This window comes from Amblyraja radiata, chromosome 1 (assembly GCF_010909765.2).
Source record: "Amblyraja radiata isolate CabotCenter1 chromosome 1, sAmbRad1.1.pri, whole genome shotgun sequence".
Lineage (NCBI taxonomy): Eukaryota > Metazoa > Chordata > Chondrichthyes > Rajiformes > Rajidae > Amblyraja > Amblyraja radiata.
In genome coordinates this window covers 43723284-43745613 of record NC_045956.1, presented here as the reverse complement: position 1 = coordinate 43745613, position 22330 = coordinate 43723284, and positions in this window count along the sequence as shown.

The following is a 22330-nucleotide window of genomic DNA, read 5'->3' as shown; positions in this document are numbered from 1 at the left end:
GTGAGTGAGGAACACCACTTCCTGTTTTTATAGTCTCTCCCCCTCCCTCCAGCAGGGGCAGCAGAGAGAATGGTGAATGTTTTTAAAACATTAATATCTCTCTTATTTTTCATCGATAAGAAAAATCCTCCACACCCGTAAGGCAGAGGGGGGCTCTGAGCGAGGTGGCCATAAATGACGCCCGTAGGTGCTGGCGTTCTGTCGGAAATCGCAGCACAGTGGGCCAAAAGCGGTCAAGATCAGAGATTTAGTGATATAGATATCCCAACCACTGCACTATTACCTTCAGACACACACCTAATAACAATTCCTATCCATCAGGACACATACATAAAATTCACATGCTCCACTGCACCCTTCCATACTTTTGCATTTAAATAAAGGAAGTGATAGCTTCTCGGACTGGAGGCCCGTGACTAGAGGCATGCCTCAGGGTTTGGTGCTGGGCCCATTACTATTTGTCATCTATTTCAATGATTTGTATGCAAACGTGCATGGCAAGATAAACAAGTTAACAAATGATACAAAAGTGGATGTCATTGCAGATATTGAAGATGGTTGTGAAAAATTGCAGCAGGATCTTGATCGGTTGGCCAGATGGGCTGAGGAATGGTTGATGGAATTTAATATGGAGAAATGTGAGGTGTTGTATTTTGGGAAGACTAACAGGGGCAGGACCAATACAGTGAATGGTAGGACTTTGGACAGTGTTATAAAAGAGAGGGATCTTGGACTGCAGTACATAGTCCGTTGAAGGTTGAGTCGCAGGTAGATAAGGTTGTCAAAAAGGCTTTTGGCATATTGGCCTTCATCAGTCAGAGTATTGAGTATAGAAGTTGGGAGGTCATGTTGTACTTGTATAAGACATTGGTGAGGCCGTATTTCGAGTAAATTTACAAGAAACAGACTGTGTAATTACACGCATATTTTCAACCTGCTCAATTTCTTATCTCTAAACATAGTAAACTTCTCTCCATGTAATTTTCATGTTCATTTCAGGCACACAACTTGGCCACATGAAAAAGGCAATGATAAGGCATGCCCTCGCGTACAGGTAGACTTAGTGTGATGATCGGAGGACAGTGCATATGCATGACCTGTACATGATGTGACACCCGACACAAAACCTTGCAGTCCAAGCAAGGACCGGGAATGTGTTGGTTTGCCAAAATGTGAGGTCTCAAAATAACCCTGCTCCTGTGGGCTTTAACGGGGCAAGCTGGGGATAGTGCATGAGCTGTTTGATGTATTGAGAAAACAGGCAAAAGTGCTTGCTCATTGTCAGGGAGCATTTAGCAATCCAGCATCAGTTTGCCCACACTTCCAGGTAAAGCTTGTTTTCCACTGAGGAAAGAGACCGACAGCATGCTTACAACCATGGGCTAAATGATGGGACAGCCGATGCTGCATCTTCCAATATAACACAAGCAACTTCCACTCAATCGAATCGTAGCTCATGCTGCTCCACTATCGCTGTGGATTGCAACTACTATCTACCTCATTGGTGATCCTCGGACGATCTTTGATTGGACTTTGTGTTCAAGAAGGAACTGCAGATGCTGGAAGATCGAAGGTACACAAAAATGCTGGAGAAACTCAGCGGGTGCAGCAGCATCTATGGAGCGAAGGAAATAGGCGACGTTTCGGCCCGAAACGTCGCCTATTTCCTTCGCTCCATAGATGCTGCTGCACCCGCTGAGTTTCTCCAGCATTTTTGTGTACCTTCGATTGGACTTTGCTGGCTTTACCTTGCACTAAATGTTATTCCTCCATCATGTATCTATACACTGCAAATTGCTCAATTGTAATCATGTATTGTCTTTCTGCTGACTGGACAGCACGTAACAAAAAGCTTTTCACTGTGCCTCGGTAATAAACTAAATTGAACTTGTTTTGATGTGTTTCCAAAGGTCTCCAACTGCCTTCAATCAGATTAGTTGGATTACTACAAGGGCCACTTTGTGTTGAGTGGCTGCAAAGATTGCTGGAGTTGCAGACTGTAAGGAATGCTGTCAAAGTATACAGTGGGATATAGATCAACTACAGAAATGGGCAGAGAAATGGCAGATAAAGTTTAATCCGCATAAGTGTGAGGTGTTGCTTTATTTCAGGTTTCCTGCATCCGCTGTTTTTGAACATTATAATCAGAGAGGAACATGTCATGTTTACAAGCTCTGATACTGATGTTCTTTATCAGATAATTCTGTCTCAAAAGGATAAATTGCCTGTGGCCGCAAAGAAGAAAACATTTAATTGCTTTTGTTATGAATGAATTAAGTGGAGCTTAAGTTGAATTATCTCAAGTAGGAAAGTTGTTTACAAAGAAAGGTTTCAGCAAAGACGTGGCATTTAGAGAATGGAATATGGAAATCCTTTACTGTTGTAATGAAGTTACAGAAATCCAAGATGGATAAGGGTCAGTCTAAAGAAAATAAGTTTTCTGATTTAGCTTGTCCAAAGAAAGATTTGGTTAAAACCACAGGGAAACAGCAAAAGTGAATGATTTTTTTTTCTGCATGGATGACAGTTAATAAAAGTTTTTTTCAGTATAAGCAACTCCATGAATTCCTTTAATAAATCACACACTTTCAAAACGGCAGTCCATAGATGCCCTACATCTGGTATTGTCCTTTTTAATTGAAGCAACTGGCTCCATTACATCTCACCGGTATTTAATTCATTGCAAATAACCCTTGAAGAGAAAGGACAACACAAAAGCAGAATAGATTCTAGGAGACTGGCCGATGGCTCTTTATAATATTGTGTTAAAATGAGGTGGAGAGCGACGAGACATTCTCAGCAAACCATGTGAATCATTTCACTAAGCCGACTTCTGTGGCTACAGATGCTGGTTTACACCAATGATAGACACAAAATGCTGGAGCAACTCAGTGAGTCAGGCAGCATCTCTGGAGAAAAGGAATAGGTGATGTTTCGTGTCAGAACCCTTCATCAGACTGAGGGGTAGACTGATGAAGTGAAATGAAGTGTCAAGAGCAGACTGATGAAGGGTGTCGACCTAAAACATCACCTATTCCTTTTCTCCAGAGATGCTGCCTGACCCGCTGAATTACTCCAGCATTTTGTGTCTATCTTCTGCTGTGGCAGTAAAGCTGACTCAAAGGCTGTCACATATTTGCCCAGACCAGCAAAGCTTATTTGCTGCACTGAATTGCTGCACTACAGGGTATTTGTAAATACCTATATTGTGCTTTGTGTACCACGTGTAGTTGTGCTAATCAGGACACTGATTTGCTGAGTTCTTAGTGCAGTTTATGTTAAAATCATGTGTGGATATAGCAAAGGCGTTTCTGCAAAGAACCAACTGATGGAGGTGCTCGATGGGTCAGGTGGCATCTGTGGAGGGGAATGAACAAATGACAATTCAGGAAGCTTGTTTTAGGTGAGAAAGATTAAATTGGGATTGGGATAATGACACAGTTTGACACAGGTCCACTGTGAGATTGGATTGCTTGAGGAACCCGTGTTTAAAATCATGGCTCACAAATTTAACACAAGGACAGATTTCTGTGGTTATTCGTATTAGAGAATGATGTTCCACACCTTCTCCAAAGCGATTGATACTACTCCCTGCATTCCTCTTACAGCAGACACATAGTGAATAGGATGAACATTATGCTACATGGATGGAATTTAGTTCTGACATACTACATGGAAACAGACCCTTCGGCCCATCGAATCCACGCCGACCATCGATCGCCTGCTCACATTATTTCTATGTTATCCTACTTTCTTATCCACTTCTGAAACAACAGGGTCAATTACAGACCCCAATTCACCTACAAACTGCACGTCTTTGAGATATTGGAGTTACCACATTCTGAGAACTAGTCGCGGCCTCATTATGGTCGCCAAGAATTTTTCAACATGTTGAAAAATTAGCAGCGACTAGAATAAAGCCGCCTTGGAGAGTAGGGAGAATTCTCGAGCCATTGGTGGGTCGCTAGGAGGTCTTAGTGAGTTGCCAGGAGGTCAAAGGTTCCCTTAGGTTCTCGCAGGCTGTAGCCGGTGCTGACCGGTGAATTTCATTGGCCCATTGGGGGAAACAAACGTAAGCAGTAGATTTCAGAACCAAGTAATGTTAAATGTCCACGGAACTTCACAGCCGTGTATCTCCGGCTTATTAAATGTTGTCTGGCTTCTTAACGGTTGTCTCCTCTCCTTCTCCCCCCTTCTCCCTCCTTCTCCCCCTTCTCCCTCCTTCTCCCTCCTTTCCCCCGCTGTTCCCCCCCGCCCCCCTCCTTCTTTTAAAGGAAGTACCATACACTGTGCCAGCTGTCTTAATTACAGCGCTACCCTACCTGTTCATCGTGGTGTGTGTCTGTATCACCTTGGCTTTGCACCGTGTGAATTTCAGACTGCGCTCGCCCCACTTGCCCTGGCTCCCGCCTTTGTGATGCGTTTGTGTGTGTTCCACTCTGACAGTCGCCATTCCAGTTGCCGGATTTTCAGGCGACTGCCAGCAACTTGACAGTCACCGGCAGATGCCTGAAAAATCGCCTGTGGGACAGGCCCATAACGAAGCAGCTCTATCAGCTGTGCCACTATGCTGAGGTCTTGCTGGAATTAGGAGAGTAACCATCTGGGAGGAGAAATGTGAGAAAGACACTGACAATGACATTTGAGAGTACCTCAATGGGTCAAGCAACAACTTTGGAGAACATGGATTGGTGATGTTTCAGGTTGTGGCCCTTCTTCTGAAATGTCTCCTATCCATGAAGAACATCCTCCAGAGGGAAGGGGAAGAGCCTGAAGTAGTTGTGCATGAAGGCACAAATGACGTGGGTAAGAAGAGAATGGATGTTCTGCAACATGAGTAAAGAGAACCAGGTAGGAGGCTGAAAAGCAGGTCTTCAAGGGTGTTTATCTCTGCGTTGCTTCCAGTACCTCGTGCTAGTGAGGGTAGGAACAGGGAGATAGAGAATCTGAATGTGTGGCTCAGGAGTTGGTGCAGGGGGCAGGAATTTATATTTCTAGATCACTGGGATCTCTTCTGGGCAGGGGTGACCTGTACAAAAGGGACGGGTTGCACCTTAATTGGAAGGGGACCAACATTCTGGCAGGCAGGTTTGCTAGTGCTACACGGGTGGGTTCAAACTAAACAGTGGGGAGGGTTGGGTCAACAACGTGGAAGCATATGTGTGCAGTTAACGGGAAAGAGTGTGTCGGAAAGGTCACGTTTAAACTAACAGGGCAGGGGAATGAGAACCAATGTAAGGAGACAGAGGGCCATAAAAGGAGGACAGAAACAAAAGGTAGAAGGGAGATAAGAAAAACAAACCTGAAAGCTTTGTGCCATAATGCGAGGAACATTCGTAATCAGGTAGATGAATTGAATGTGCAGTTAATAGTTAAGGTATATGATAGAGTTGGAATTACGGAGACATGGCTCCAGGGTGACCAAGGCTGGGAGCGAAACATGCAAGAGTATTCAATATTCAGGAAGGATAGACAGAAAGGAAGAGGAGTTGGGGCGGCCTTGCTGTTCAAAGAGTTAATGCACAAAATCATGAGAGGAATAGATTGGGTAGATGCACAGAGTCTCGTGCCCAGAGTATGGGAACCGAGGGCCAGAGGACATAGGTTCAAGATGAAGGGGAAAAGATTTAACAGGAATCCGAGGAGTAACTTTTTCACACAAAAGGTAGTGGGTGTATGGAACAAGCTTCCAGAGGAGGTAGGTGAGGCAGGGACTATGCCATTGTTTAAGAGACAGTTAGACAGGTACATGGATAGGATAGGTTTGGAGGGATATGGATCAAGTGCAGGCAAGTGGGACTAGTGTAGCTGGGACATTGTTGGCCAGTGTGGGAAAGTTGGGCTGAAGGGCCTGTTTCCACACCGTATCACTCTACGACTCTATAGCAAGGAGAAACATTAGCTTGGATGCTGTAGAATCGCTGTGGGTAGAACTGTGATGTAGCTGAGGGCAGAAAATGCTTGTTGGAGTTGTATACAGACCACCAACCAGCAGTAGGGATGCTGGGAATAGTATCAAGCAGGAAATTAGGTATGCGTGTAGCAAAGGTATAGCAATTATCATCGGAGACTTTAATCTACATATATAACCAAATTGGGAGCAGCGCTGAGGAGGAGGATTTCCTGGAATATATATATGGGATAGTTTTTTAAACTAATATGTAGAAGAACTGACTGGACGGCCGGCATCTTTTGACATATTGGAATTCAGTTGCAATGTTTAAATGGTTGTGTTAAACACCCTTGTTTGACTACACATTGCTTTTGCTGGCCTATGTCTTTTTAATTTCAATATGTTGCTGAGTGGCTGCATTTCCAACTTGCGAGTTTTTTGGGTACAAACAATTCTCAGGAAAGCATCCCTAATGTGATGGAGAAAGCCTGCAAATCTGACAATGGAATCATTTCATGACGGTATTTCTTGCAGACAAATAGGTAGCCATTACAAACTTTTTTTAATCCTTTCCAGTCCTCTCAAGAGGAGAGGAACATGTTAAGTTTCCTTCTCTTCTCTTCCGCAGCTCCAACGACTCTCGTCCAGATGTGAGCTGAATTGGTTCTGATACATTTTTTACCAAAATAAAAATCAATGTTAAACTTTTCATTTTATTACTGCGCAGTGATAAACTACCTGAATAGGCAGCTTCAGGACTGACTGAAAGGTCAACTTTGTTCTTTTTTATTAATTCACATTTTATTTGAATGTGTCATTTGTGTCTCCAACAAACTCCACCGATCTGCGAAGACTGTCCCTTTCAAAATACCGCTGCTTTACAACTATATTATATTAGTCATGAATTATATCAGCTGGCAATTGAAAATATTTCAATTTCAAACTATCTGATCTAATTTAAATCAGCGGATTTCTCTTTTGCCTAACAGTTTGGATTCGCAGCCACAGATCCTGGCCACTTGCTGGTTAGCTGCTATCGTACGTAAAATAAAAGATTGTCATTTATATAGCATCACTCATAAGCTCATTGACCCTAAAGAACCTTACAGACAATGAATTACTTCAGAAGAGTGGAGTGTAGTGTAGCCACGGATAGAACATAGAAGAAATGATTTCTAGATGTCAAGTCTTCCAAAAAGAATAATGAACCACCGGTAATTAATCAGTTCAAAACAGAAAATGTAGGATATACTCAGCAGGTCAAGGCACATCTATTTAGCTTAGTGAAACAGTGTGGGAAAAGACCCGTCGGCCCACTGAGTCCATGCTTATCATCGATCCTCCTTACACTTGTCTATGTTATGCCACTTTCACATCCTACACATTAGGGATAATTTTACAAAAGCCAATTAACTTACCAACCCGCATGTCTTTGGAATGGGGAGTAAACTGGAGCACTCAAACGTAACCCACACGGTTACACGGAGAATGCTCACACTTCGCACAGGCAGCAGTCAGGATCACACCGTAGTCAGGATCAAAACCAGTTCTCTGGGGCTATGCGGCAACAGTTCTACCATTGTGTCATTGTGCCACCCATCTGTGGAAGAGAAACAGAGTTAATGTTTCGGGCTTGAAACCATTTGCCAGAACTGGAAAAGAGACAAAAGACCCTTGTAAAGCTGGAGAGATGGTGGGGGAGGGGGATTCCACGCTGATTCTCCTATCACCTTCCCACTCTAGGAGTAGTTTGCAGCAGTCAACTAACTGCTGATCTTCATAGCTTTGGCATTTGGGAGGAAGACAGAGCATTGGAGAAACCCATATGGTCACAAGGAGAACACACAAGCTCTACCCATACAGAACCAGAGGCCAGAGTTTAACCAGAATCACCACGTGGCGCCGCATTTGCTGCCTCGCCAACAGTCTGTCTTGTCCTTTTCTTCCTTTGTTGTTTTTTAGTTTGTGTTAATGTATGTTTTAGTGTTCTTTAACTTTGTTTTATGTTGGGGGTGGGTGGCGTGAGGGAAGATATTATTTTATCTCTTACCTCGACAGACTTGCAATGTTTTTCTGTAACGTATCTCTGTCTGTGCTGCAGCCTAACATCGAGGAGCTGGCGGTATGACTGTATGGCAAATAAAATTCCTTGTATGTTTTACATACTTGGCTAATAAATTAATTACAATTACAATTACAATTACAGTTGCCTGATAAGAGCTGTGAAGAAACTATCCCTGAATCTGGTGGTGTGCGTTTTCACACTTCTATAGGTTTTGCCTGATGAGAGTGGGGAGAAGAGGGAGTGGCCATGGTGCGACCCGTCCTTGATTACGCTGCTGGCCTTGCCGTGGCAGCGTGAGGTATAAAATTACGGGCAACACCACCATTGTGGATTGGATATCAAATAATGAAGGAATGGAATACAGGAAGGAGATAGTGAACCTTGTGACCTGGTGTGAAGACAACAACCTTTCACATGGTCAGCAAGAAAAGTGAGATAGTGCCTGTCTATGTATACCACTTTGTATACATAACCCCATATGTATTTATGGCACCAAAGTAAAGATGGTTGAAACTGCTGGACACTGTTGGTGCATCTGGCTGCTACAAATGTGACAAGTGCATCCAGGTAGAGCTCCTGAAGGACCGTGTTGGGGAACTGGAGAAGCAAGTGGGTGACCTCAGGTTCGTCCGAGAAACAGAGTCGTTCCTCGACAAGTCCTACAGAAAGATTGTTACACCTAAGGTACTGGAAGAGAGAAGGTGGGAGACAGTGAGAAAGGGAGGGAAGCATGGAATGCAAACGTCCCCGGGTGTTGTACCTATTGTGAACAGGTTCACCCACTTAGAAGCTGTTAGGACAGAAGACCTTTTTTACACTGAGCGGCGGACTGGCTTGCGATGTGAATAGGGCTGTTGAGCCAAAACCAAAAAGGCCAAAGTCAGGCAACGCCATTGTAGACATAGAAATGTAGAAATTAGGTGCAGGAGTAGGCCATTCGGTCCTTCGAGCCTGCACCGCCATTCAATATGATCATGGCTGATCATCCAACTCAGTATCCCGTACCTGCCTTCTCTCCATGCAGTGGGAGACTCCATTGTGAGAGGTACGGACAGGGGTTTCTGCGGCAACAAACGGGATTCGAGGATGGGGTGCTGCCTTCCTGGTGCCAGGATCCAGGATGTCACGGACAGAGTGCAGAAAATCCTCAAGGGCGAAGGTGAACAGCCAGAAGTAGTAGTGCATGTCGGCACAAACGATGTCGGAAAGAAGGGGATGAATATTCTGCAGCGTGACTTTAGAGAGCTCGGAAAAATGTTGAAAAGCAGGACCTCCAGGGTTGTTATCTCCAGTTTGCTTCCAATTCCTCGTGCTGGCGAGAGCAGGAACAGGGAGATACGGGACCTGAATGTGTGGCTGAAGAACTGGTGCACGGGGCAGGGATTTAGATTCTTAGATCACTGGGATCTGTTTTGGAGTAAGGGGGAACTGTACAAAAGGGACGGATTGCATCTTAACAGGTGGGGGACCAGCATTCTGGCATGCAGGTTTGCCACTGCTACACGGGTGTTTTTAAACTAAATAAGGAGGGTGGGGTGTCGAATGGGATAGTTGAGGACGGAGTTAAAGGGAAAGGGTTTCTTAAATGTGTGAGTGTAGAGACAGAGGGGTGTAAAATGAGGGTAGAAGCAGTAGGTATCAAGGTGAAAAGTAAAAGTGGCAGGCAGACAAATCCAGGGCAAAAATCATAAATGGCCACTTTTCAACATAATTGAATAAGGGGTAAGAGTGTTGTAAAAACAAGCCTGAAGGCTTTGTGTCTCAATGCAAGAAGCATGCGTAATAAGGTGGATGAGTTGAATGTGCAGATAGCTATTAATGACTATGATATAGTTGGGATCACGGAGACATGGCTCCAGGGTGACCAAGGCTGGGAGCTGAACATCCAGGGATATTCAATATTCAGGAGGGATAGACAGAAAGGGAAAGGAGGTGGGGTAGCGTTGCTGGTTAGAGAGCAGATTAACGCAATAGAAAGGAAGGACATTAGCTTGGAGGATGTGGAATCGATATGGGTAGAGCTGCGAAACACTAAGTGGCAGAAAACGCTAGTGAGAGTTGTGTACAGGCCACCTAACAGTAGTAGTGGAGTTGGGGATTGCATCAAACAGGAAACTAGAAATGCGTGCAACAAAGGTAAAACAGTTATAATGGGTGACTTCAATCTACATATAGATTGGGTGGATCAAATTGGCAAGGGTGCTGAGGAAGAGGATTTCTTGAAATGTATGCGGGATAGTTTTCTAAACCAACATGTAGAAGAACCAATGAGAGAGCAGGCTATTCTAGATTGGGTATTGAGTAATGAGGAAGGGTTACTTAGCAGTCTTGTTGTGCTAAGAGTGACCATAATATGGTTGAATTCTTCATTAGGATGGAGAGTGACATTGTTAATTCAGAAACAAGGGTCCTGAACTTAAAGAAAGGTACCTCTGAGGGTATGAGACGTGAATTGGCCAAGATAGACTGGCAATTGATTCTTAATGGGTTGACGGTGGATATGCAATGGAAGGTATTTAAAGACTGCATGGATGAACTACAAGAATTGTTCATTCCAGTTTGGCAAAAAAATAAATCAGGGAAGGTAGTGCATCCGTGGATAACAAGGGAAATCAGGGATAGTATCAAAACAAAAGATGAAGCGTACAAATTAGCCAGAAAAAGCAGCCTACCAGAGGACTGGGAGAAATTCAGAGTCCAGCAGAGTAGGACAAAGGGCTTAATTAGGAATGGGAAAATAGATTATGAAAGAAAACTGGCAGGGAACATAAAAACTGACTGCAAAAGCGTTTATAGATATGTGAAGAGAAAAAGATTAGTTAAAACAAATGTAGGTCCCTTGCAGTCAGAAACAGGTGAATTGATCATGGGGAACAAGGACATGGCAGACCAATTGAATAACTACTTTGGTTCTGTATTCACTAAGGAAGACATAAATAATCTGCCGGAAATAGCAGGGGACCGGGGGTCAAATGAGATGGAGGAACTGAGTGAAATCCAGGTTAGCCGGGAAGCGGTGTTAGGTAAATTGAATGGATTAAAGGCTGATAAATCCCCAGGGCCAGATAGGCTGCATCCCAGAGTACTTAAGGAAGTAGCCCCAGAAATAGTGGATGCATTAGTGATAATTTTTCAAAACTCTTTAGATTCTGGAGTAGTTCCTGAGGATTGCAGGGTAGCTAATGTAACCCCACTTTTTTAAAAGGGAGGCAGAGATGAAAACGGGGAATTACAGACCAGTTAGTCTAACGTCGGTAGTGGGGAAACTGTTAGAATCAGTTATTAAAGATGGGATAGCAGCACATTTGGAAAGTGGTGAAATCATTGGACAAAGTCAGCATGGATTTATGAAAGGTAAATCATGTCTGACGAATCTTATAGAATTTTTCGAGGTGTAACTAGTAGAGTGGATAAGGGAGAACCAGTGGATGTGTTATATCTGGACTTTCAGAAGGCTTTCGACAAGGTCCCACATAAGTGATTAGTATACAAACTTAAAGCACACGGTATTGGGGGTTCAGTATTGATGTGGATAGAGAACTGGTTGGCAGACAGGAAGCAAAGAGTAGGAGTAAACGGGTCCTTTTTACAATGGCAGGCAGTGACTAGTGGGGTACCGCAAGGCTCAGTGCTGGGACCCCAGCTATTTATGTTATATATTAATGATTTGGACGAGGGAATTGAATGCAACATCTCCAAGTTTGCGGATGACACGAAGCTGGGGGGCAGTGTTAGCTGTGTGGAGGATGCTAGGAGGCTGCAAGGTGACTTGGATAGGCTGGGTGAGTGGGAAAATGCATGGCAGGTGCAATATAATGTGGATAAATGTGATGTTATCCACTTTGGTGGCAAAAACAGGAAAGTAGTCTATTATCTGAATGGTGGCCGATTAGGAAAGGGGGAGATGCAACGAGACCTGGGTGTCATGGTACACCAGTCTTTAAATATGGGCATGCAGGTGCAGCAGGCAGTGAAGAAGGCGAATGGTATGTTAGCATTCATAGCAAAAGGATTTGAGTATAGGAGCAGTGAGGTTCTACTGCAGTTGTACACAGTCTTGGTGAGACCACACTTGGAGTATTGCTTACAGTTTTCGTCTCCTAATCTGAGGAAAGACATTCTTGCCATAGAGGGAGTACAGAGAAGGTTCACCAGACTGATTCCTGGGATGTCAGGACTTTCATATGAAGAAAGACTGGAATGACTCAGTTTGTACTCGCTAGAATTTAGAAGATTGAGGGGGGATCTTATAGAAACTTACAAAATTCTTAAGGGGTTGGACAGGCTAGATGCAGGAAGATTGTTCCTGATGTTGGGGAAGTTCAGAACGAGGGGTGACAGTTTAAGGATAAGGGGGAAATCTTTTAGTACCGAGATGAGGAAAACATTTTTCACACAGAGAGTGGTGAATTTGTGGAAATTCTCTGCCACAGAAGGTAGTTGAGGCCAGTTCATTGGCTATATTTAAGAGGGAGTTATATGTGGCCCTTGTAGCTAAAGGGATCAGGGGGTATGGAGAGAAGGCAGGTACAGGATACTGAGTTGGATGATCAGCCATGATCATATTGAATGGCGGTGCAGGCTCGAAGTGCCGAATGGCCTACTCCTGCACCTATTTTCTATGTTTCTATGTTTCTATGAAAGCTTCAGCTTCCTAGGAGCAAATATCACCAGCAACTTGTCCTGGACCACCTATATGAAAACAATGGCCAATAAAGCACACCAATGCCTCTACTTCGTTAGTAGCCTTAGGAAGTTTGGCATGTCGCCAACAATTCTCACTGACTTCTACAGATGCACCATTGAAAGCATTTTATCAAGATGCATCACAGCATGATTAGGGAACTGCTCCATCCAAGACTGCAAGAAATTGCAGAGAATTGTGGATGCAGTCCAGACCATCACACCAACTGTCTTCCTTCCTGTCACTCCATTTACACTTCACCCTACCTCGGCAGTAGCTTAGCAGGACAGGCAGCATCTCTGGAGAGAAGGAATGGGTGATGTTTTAGGTCGAGACTCTTCTTCAGACTCTAATTAGGTCAGATACTAAGACGATAAGAAGTGATGTTTGATCCCATTTTGATTAATGAACTGTTCAAATTAAAATGTCTGAATTGCAACCCATTATCCAAATGCAACCTACCCAAGAGGTCCGTGCTTTTCAAACATAGATCAGACTTTTAAAGTATACTAGACTAAGTGGGACCCGTTGGCTCCCATTCTCAACTCAAGTCAAGTCAAGTTTATTTGTCACATACACATACGAGATGTGCAGTGAAATGAAAAGTGGCAAAGCTCGCGGACTTTGTGCAAAAAACAAATAAAACAAACAAACAAACTACAAACAGAATGGAACAGAATCACATATTCTTTTACATATTAAATATTGTGGGCGGAAGGAAAAAGGAAAAAAAAAACAGCAATTAAAAAAAAAGCAGTAGAGTGGTACAGTAAAGTTAGTCCCTGGTGAGATATGAGTTTACAGTCCTAATGGCCTCTGGGAAGAAACTCCTTCTCAACCTCTCCGTTCTCACAGCATGGCAACGGAGGCGTTTGCCTGACCATAGCAGCTGGAGCAGTCCGTTGCAGGGGTGGAAGGGGTCTCCCATGACCTTATTGGCTCTAGAGTTGCACATCCTGATGTATAGTTCCTGCAGAGGGGCAGTGAAGTTCCCATAGTGCGTTCGGCCGAACACACTACTCTCTGCAGAGCCTTCTTGTCCTGGGCAGAGCACTTCCCAAACCAGATTGTGAAAATCTGAGAATTTACCTCAGAAGTCATCGTTTAACCAAGCACGCGTTTAATGGCAACATTTTTGATCGATGTTCCATCCTTCAGGAAAACTTTGACATTTTCCTTCATCTTTCCTTGGCTAAGAGCCACATATAGTTGTCCATGCAGAAATACCGGTTTCTCGAGGTATATCACCACCTTCTCCATGATTTGTCCTTGCGCTTTATGGATCATAGCAAAATTCGACTGAATGGGGAATTGGGTCCGCTGAAGGAGAATGGCCACCTTCTGTCAAATTGAGCATTATCCTGGGAATGAGAACAATGTCTTCTTTGAAGGCTCCTATGTTGATTCTTGCAATGATCAAATGATTATGTTGCTCTTCCACAATTATCCTTGTTCCATTGCATAGCTCTGTGGGTTCAAAGTTTCTCATTAAAATTGGAGATCCTTTTTTCAAATCCAATTTGTGTGGTGTTAATCCAGAGATCTTGAGTGAATCAAGGAATTGTGTTGGGAAGTGAGTAGCATTAGTTCCCTCAGTGACAGCATTGAAAGAAAAGTATTCTTTAATGATACCAGGGTAGCGTGTGATACATGTAGAATTGATCCTTCTCATCGTATCGTTGTGCGGAATCAAGATACAATTGTCGGAGAATATTTCTGCAGGATTGTCAAAATAGGGATAGATTAAATGAATACAATTCTCCAGTTTTTTGATGACAGATCCATGTCTTGCGGCATTTTAAGTTAATCATCTTCATTTTTTAAAATGTCGTCTTCTCCAACTTTCAACAAAAATTGAGAATAGTCGCCTTCTTCCTCTCTCAATCACATATTTGTGTGCAATTGAAATTTGGTGAAAAGTGTCCACAAGTAGGATTTCTTGATGCAGGAATTTTCAACATAATTTCCCCTTTTTACTACAGAGAGGAGTTGTCAAAAATCGGCACAACAAATGATAAGAATGCCGCCAAAGGCTTAGTGTTGCTGCGTACATCTTGAAGAATTCTGTCCACCGCTTCAAAGCTCTTGATCCTAATCATTGGGCATTCATCCCAAACAATGAGTTTCACTTGCCGCTTCAAACGTGCATTGTTAGAGTTCTAGTCAATGTTGCAGAATGTATCCTTGGTCACTTGGATGGCTATCTTGAATCGAGAATGTGCATTTCTTCCACCAGGCATGAATGTAGCTGCTATGCCAGAGGATGCTACAGCAATAGCCACATCACCTTGATCTCTAACTTTGGAGTGGATCAAATTGGTGATAAATGTTTTTTCTGTCCCCCTGGTGAATAAATGAAAAACATTGAAGGAAGCTTCCTTGTCAAGCAGTTGCACACCTGGTCATACACTGCTCTCTGCTCAGCATTCAAGAGGGACTCACACCTGTACATGGTACTGCACATGGTACTACGACTGCATGGTACATGCACATGGTACTATGACTGCACACCTGTACATGGTACTAACACCATCATCAAGTATGCAGATGATACAACGGTGATTGGCCTCATCAGCAACAACGATGAGTTGGCCTATAGAGAGGAGGTCCAGCTCCTAGCAGCATGGTGCACTGACAACAACCTGGCCCTTAACTCCAAGAAGACCAAGTAGCTAATTGTAGACTTCAGAAAGTCTAGGGGCGGCACGCACACCCCCATCCACATTAATGGGACGGAGGTGGAACGTGTTTCCAGTTTCAGGTTTCTGGGGGTCAACATCTCCGATGACCTCTCTTGGACCCACAATACCTCAACTCTGGTAGAAGAAGGCTCACCAGCGTCTCTTCTTCCTGAGGAGACTAAGGAAGGTCCACCTGTCCCCTCAGATTCTGGTGAACTTCTACCGCTGCACCTTCGAGAGCATCCTTACCAACTGTATCACAGTATGGTATGGCAACTGCTCTGTCTCTGACCGGAAAGCACTGCAGAGGGTGGTGAAAATTGCCCAACGCATCACCGGTTCCTCACTCCCCTCCATTGAGCCTGTCCAAAGCAAGCGATGTCTGCGAAGGGCGCTCAGCATCGCCAAGGACTGCTCTCACCCCAACCATAGACTGTTTACCCTCCTACCATCCGGGAGGCGCTACAGGTCTCTACGTTGCCGGTCCAGCTTCTTCCATGCGGCTGTTACATTACTCAACACTGTACCTCGGTGTTTGCCAACCCCCCCCCCCCCCCCCCCCGGACACTCCTTCCCCTAGGAAAAAAATATTTGCACTACTATGACTGTATGCACGTAAATATATTTATTTATTGCTCATATTCTATGTCGCTCTTCTAGGGAGATGCTAACTGCATTTCGTTGTCTCTGTACTGTACACTGCACAATGACAATAAACTTGAATCTGAATCTTCTTCTCAACAAATTGTTGTTGTTCAGTTCTATTGTATTGCAATTCCTGCTGCAATTCTGGATTGTCATCATCAAGGTGCATCCTTCCATTTCTTGTTCGTGGCAAATGAAAGCATTCCATTGTTTTGTTGTAATTCTCAAGCTTGTCTTGAATGTACAACAGAGCCTAATCATGATGCTTCAATCATGATATTAGGATCACTCATTGGTCTCCATTCTTTTTCAAGATTAACTTCAGACATTGAATTCTTGAAGTGATCCCATTATTGTTGAGGATTGTTGATCTCAGTATTCGTCAGCAAAACAACAAACAAATCTCTCATTGCACTGGGGAGTCTTGTCTTCTCAGCATCTTCCATTGTTTGTTGCCAATGGTCATCAGTCTGCAACAAACCTCTTTGTCTGCAGACGTCTTTGAAGGAAGGATGAATTTCTCCATCATGTGTCTTCAATGAATCGAAGGATACTGGCCCTTTAACGTGATGGAGAAGCTGTCTCAAGTAGGAGGGGTCACTACATCTTGGAGACACGGTATACACTCGTCCCAGAACATTGGCTTCAAAAAGACCTAGAAGATCTTCCACTCTCTTCACAACATTCCTTCTTTGCCATCTCTTATTGTTCCATGTGTAAAATCAGGGAACATCAGCATGGTAGAGTGTTCTTGGAAATGGCTCTCGAGAACACAATGCCATTAATTCAGTTAGTCATTCTCGCCATATCATCATTGCTCACTTGCTGAGCAGCATTGACTATGATAACAACTCGTTGTTGTTGTGGTAGATGTACCTGGAGTTGAAAGACAGTGGGCTGTCTCTCATGAGTCGGAAATCCAAGGGGTGTAGGGAAGGTGTGGGGGGTGTGGGGGTGTGGGGGGGCACAGGGGTAGTGGGGGTGCAGGAAGGGTGCCGGGTGGTGCAGGGGAGGGGGTGCAGTGGAAGGGATGCAGTGTTAGGGGAGGTGCAGGGGAGGGGGGGGTGCAGGGGGGGAGGGGGGGGTGGAGGGAGGAGGGGAGGAGGGGAGAGGCTGTGTATGGGAAGGGGGTGCAGGGCAAGGGGGTCTAGGGAAGGGGGGTGTAGGGCTATGGGTGGAGGGCAGGGGGTTTGTGAGGGTGGGGGAAGGGGGGTGGGGGAGTAGAGGAGGGGGGGTTGTGGGTGAAGGGGAGGGGGGTGGTCTGGGGGGTTGAGGGGGAAGGGGGGAAGGGGAGAAGGGCGAGGGGGGTGTGTGGGGATGAGGGGGAGGGGGGCAGGGGAGGGGGGAAGGGGTGATGTGGGGGGCGAGGGAGGGATGTGGGGGGGGAGGGTGTGTGTGTGGGGGACGGACTCCACTCAGCGACCACTGGCTGCGGGACCACACAGCAGCTTTCCCGACTCCACTCTTGCGGACTCAATCAGCACGGTTTGTTTACTCTGTCCCACCTACAGGGTTTTATTCACCAGTGGGTGCCGGAAGGAGCATTACCTTCATGGTGACTGACCGGCAAGAAGACCAATCTGCTGATCTCACAATCTTTAAAACCTTCATAACTTTTCTCATATTTCACCAATCGGAACAAAACTTGGTGGCTTGGAGCAGAGGAGAACGGTGAGTAAGGTAGCGAAAAACTCCTAGCGCTATAGGGTAGCGTTTTTTATGCAAAGATAGATAGATAGATAGATAGATAGATAGATAGATAGATAGATAGATAGATAGATAGATAGATAGATAGATAGATAGATAGATAGATAGATAGATAGATAGATAGATAGATAGATAGATAGATAGATAGATAGATAGATAGACAGACAGACAGACAGACAGATAGACAGATAGGCAGATAGACAGATAGACAGATAGACAGATAGATTATATGGTTATGTATGATGCCAAATACTTTACCTCATTTATTTTACAATGGAAGAGTGTCAGCAATTAATGTGGACATGCTGTAATGGGGTCATGGGTCGCCTCCATGTTTGGAGCTCTAGCTACGATCTGCATTCTACACCTCCAGGCTGGCTTTTAAAGTTTTTTTTAAGTATGCTGTCAGACAAAGTTACAAGCCACAGCTTTCATGCAAGTATTGTCACAATCACAATCACAATCACAATAATATTAGCCAAGTATGCTTTGAAACATACAAGGAATTTAATTTATTGTCAGTCAAACGATAAAAAGCAACAAACACACAAAACACATTTTAACATAAACATCCACCACAGTGACACCTCCACATTCCTCGCTGTAATGGAATGCGAAAAAAGTTCAAATTTCTTCCCTTCTATGCTCTCCCGTGGTCGGGGGCCTAGAGCCTTCCGTTGATGAGACGATCTTGACTCCCGTAGTGGGTGGCGTTTTTGGCCGTCTGGATCGGAGCAATCAGCTCCTGCATCGGGGGGATGTCAGCTCCCCCGCGCCAGGCGATCGGACCCCGGGTCAGGGCTGGTCGAGCCTCTGCATCGTTGGAGCTTCCTGACTCGGCCTCTCCGGAGACTGCAAGCTCCTGATGTGAAATCCGCGGGCCACAGTTGGAGCGATCCCAGGCAAGGGATCAGCTCCGATGTTAAGTCCACGCCCCGTGGTGGGGCCCAAAGTCAGTCCAAGGAGGCCTCCAGCTCCATTGATGGTAGGCCGTAGATCGGCCAAAGATGCTAGCCGGAAAATAATCGCATCTCCGGCAAGGTAAAAAACTGGAAAAAAAATTCTCCCGACCACCTCCACCTCCCCCTCCCCTCACATGAAACAATCCGGAGAACATTTACAGACTTTTAACACACACTAAAAATTTAAAAAAGACAAAAAAACAGACAGACTGTTGGCGGGACTGGCAATCGTTTGGCGCCCCTGGTGGTGATTGGTAAAGTTCCTATGATAATATATTTTGTAAGCAACTATGAAAAATAGCCAGGAAAGGGCATGAATCCAGCCGATTTACCTGGATTTGTGAATTAATTGTTTTTGGAATTTCTAATTAAAAGTTGCTGTTTGTATGGTTAAGCTCAATGATGTGTGAATATTTTTGGAGGCTATTCAATATATTTAAAGTTCAAAATTCTCGGACTAATTCTTCTTTTTGTACTTTAAAAAATATAAATACTCCATCCTTCTGTGCTGTGTCTCTAAACCAAACTAAACTAAACGTCTGCATGGTTCAGCCCTGGTTTGAGCACAACTCAAAACAATAGAATGGGTTTATATTCTCATCAAACACTTGTCGAAATTAGTCCAGCCTCTCATAGTGTACTCACAAGCTTGACTTAATGCTTATTGAATCTGGATATTCAGTGGTATGAGCTCAACCCGCTGCACTGCTGTGCTGCTCCCACGTGAACCATTTCATGCCTTTCCCGGGCTATTGTTCACAGTGTGGATTTTAATTGTCCAGGTGCACAATTGAAGGCATTGCAAATGAGCTTTGGTGTGCATGTGGTGTCACAGTGCACCAGGAGATTGTACATCCATGATTCATCCATCTTCAGCTGCAGGCTTTTGGATCTTCCAATTACAAATCACAGTTTATCTGGTTAAATGGATCAGTTCAATTATGTGAGTTTTTGGGTGCCCATGCAACATATCCAACATTCAGAATTCTCTTGGACTAATTCTTTTTTGCAAGCCTCTGCATCTGAAATGTCACCATTATATAAACGGATGACAGACCTGATTTCAACTAAGAGAATGCCATTGTTCTGATGGTCTGCATAAGAGCATTACAAACTTTGTAAACCCAGTTTAAACAGTAATAGTAGTGCAGGTATGTTACAGTAGGCCCCGATTCAACTATTTAATAATAAAATGATCTTCAAAAGAAAAATTATTATGATATAGGTCCTTATGACTTCAGGGCATCACTAAGCACTTTATGCTGTGAAACATGTCGTTATCTCTGTGTGTGTTCTTATTGGGCAAGGATGCCTTGATTGCTTTGTCACCATGTGACATATTCATAGACAGAACATCCAATTTCTAGCAAAGGCTTAAAAACTCCATAAGTAGGTTGTGAGTCTTGTAAATAAACCTTTACACTATACAAAACATTTATAAACCATTGCATGATTTGCCATGCAGTTGATGAAACATGACATCCCATTCATAGCAAGATCCTATTAACAGCAACATAATTAACGGCATTTAATCACGGATTATCGTCAACCATTTGGGAAGAATGGCCTGTATAACTTCAGGAAAGGCAGTTTTCGGAAATTATATGTCTAATGTTTTTACCCTTCAACCTTCCTTATGAACCTTGAATTGATATTTCCTAATTGTTGTTAAAATAATTGCTGTTGTTTCTTGCCACTAAGAATTACTGGCCTGAAACTAATAAGACCTCATTACACTTACTGAAAGATCCATAGCTTTTGCACTTTCATCCATTTTACCAAGACTGTGTTCAATTACAGATCGCAGAAGTAGAGAGGCAATCTATGCACGCATTAATGTTCAGTTTCAAAAACTTGACTGTAATAATACTTTAACATCGCAGGCAATATAAAGAAAAATATGTCCTTTTAGTTTATGTTTACTATTCTAGAAATGGGCTGAAAGCAGTATTTATTTAGTTTAGTTTAGAGATACAATGCGGAAACAGGCCCTTGGCCCATGGAGTCCGCACCGACCAGCAATTCCCGCACACTAACACTATCCTACACACACTAGGAACAATTTACATATACACCAAGCCAATTAACCTACATACCTGTACAATTTTGGAGTGTGGGGGAAAGGCGAAGAACTCGTAGAAAACCCACGCGGTCACGGGGAGAACATACAAACTCTGTACAGACAGCATCGGTAGTCGGGATTGAACCCGGGTCTCCCGTGCAGCAAGCGTGTAAGGCAGCAACTCTACTGCTGCGCCACCGTGGCGCAGTGGTCTGTGTTATATGGCTCCCAAGATATAGAAGTATTTTCATCATCAGAGATTATTCCTGGTTTATTCCAGACTAATTTGGGCTTGGTATAAGACCAGAAAAAAATGAGCGCTAGATGCTTGTGCATCCGCTAATCATTTCTTCTGTTGGACTTCCTAAGTAGCTTGGATATGTTAGGTTTCTTCAGCATTAGGGTAACAACTTTAGTGATTTTACACCACACCTGTCTGTCAATGCTGATTCCTGACTTAAGTCGGAAAATAAAGCTCTTTTATTTTATATATTTTCAATTATCTTGTCATTTTTTACTTTTTTGTTAGTGTTTTGATCGATTTTAACAATTTTAAAACATTTGAAGATTTGTGGAGACACAGAGATCATACGGCACATAAACAGGCCCTTCAGCTCTTTGTGCCCATAATGACTATTGTATCAATACGAATCCCATTTACCTACATTTCAATCTGACTCTATGACTCTATGACAAAATGCAAGATTATGTGATTAAGTTTTCACAATTACATAAAAAGTGTCAGTTTCCATCTGCAACTGTCCAAAATGCCTGCCATTCTTTTAAGTGATAAACGTGTCAGACATTCAACACATCTTATATTGTTCTCATTGGCCCTCAGTGATAACACTACTACATTTCACCACAGACATCAAGGCACAGACCTCTGCAGGATGTCTCTGTGTTGTAGTTCACGCTGTGTGACTGAAAATGTAATTCTCCGGTAAAATGTAATTTTTTTTAATTAAAAAAAAAAAAAAAAAATTTAAATAATATTTTTATTAGAAGTAGACATATTATAAAGTAAAACAACTTTTCATATACATCAGTCATACATTATTAAAATTTTCAATTGTCGATTACTTCTACTTCTAGTGTTTTTTTTAATATAGAAAAAGAGAGAAAGAGAGAGAAAAGTTACAAATATCAAAAAAAACAAAAAAAGGTGGAATGGATTACTTATAATATGTCATTGGAGATAGGTTCGTAGATTATAAAGTATGACTTTTCATCTAATCCTGAGTTCAAGTTTCAGTTGGGTTTTCGTGCCGGGCCAATCTATCCCGTCAGATAATTAATGAATGGAGCCCATATTTTATCAAAAAGTTCTTGTTTGTCCATTAAGACAAGTCTAATTATTTCTAGATATAGGGTCTCCGACATTTCCACAATCCACATTTTAATTGTGGGGGTCGTAGGGCCTTTCCAACATTTTAATATTAATTTTTTCCCGGTTATTATACTGTAGTCGAGGAAATTTATTTGGCTTGTTGTGAATGTTAAACTTTGCTCTGATATTCCAAGTATTATTAATTTTGAGTTTGGATCCAGTTTTGTATTAATAACTTCTGAAATTATTTCAAAAATATCAGTCCAGAATTGTTTAATTTTTATACAATTTGCAAACGTAT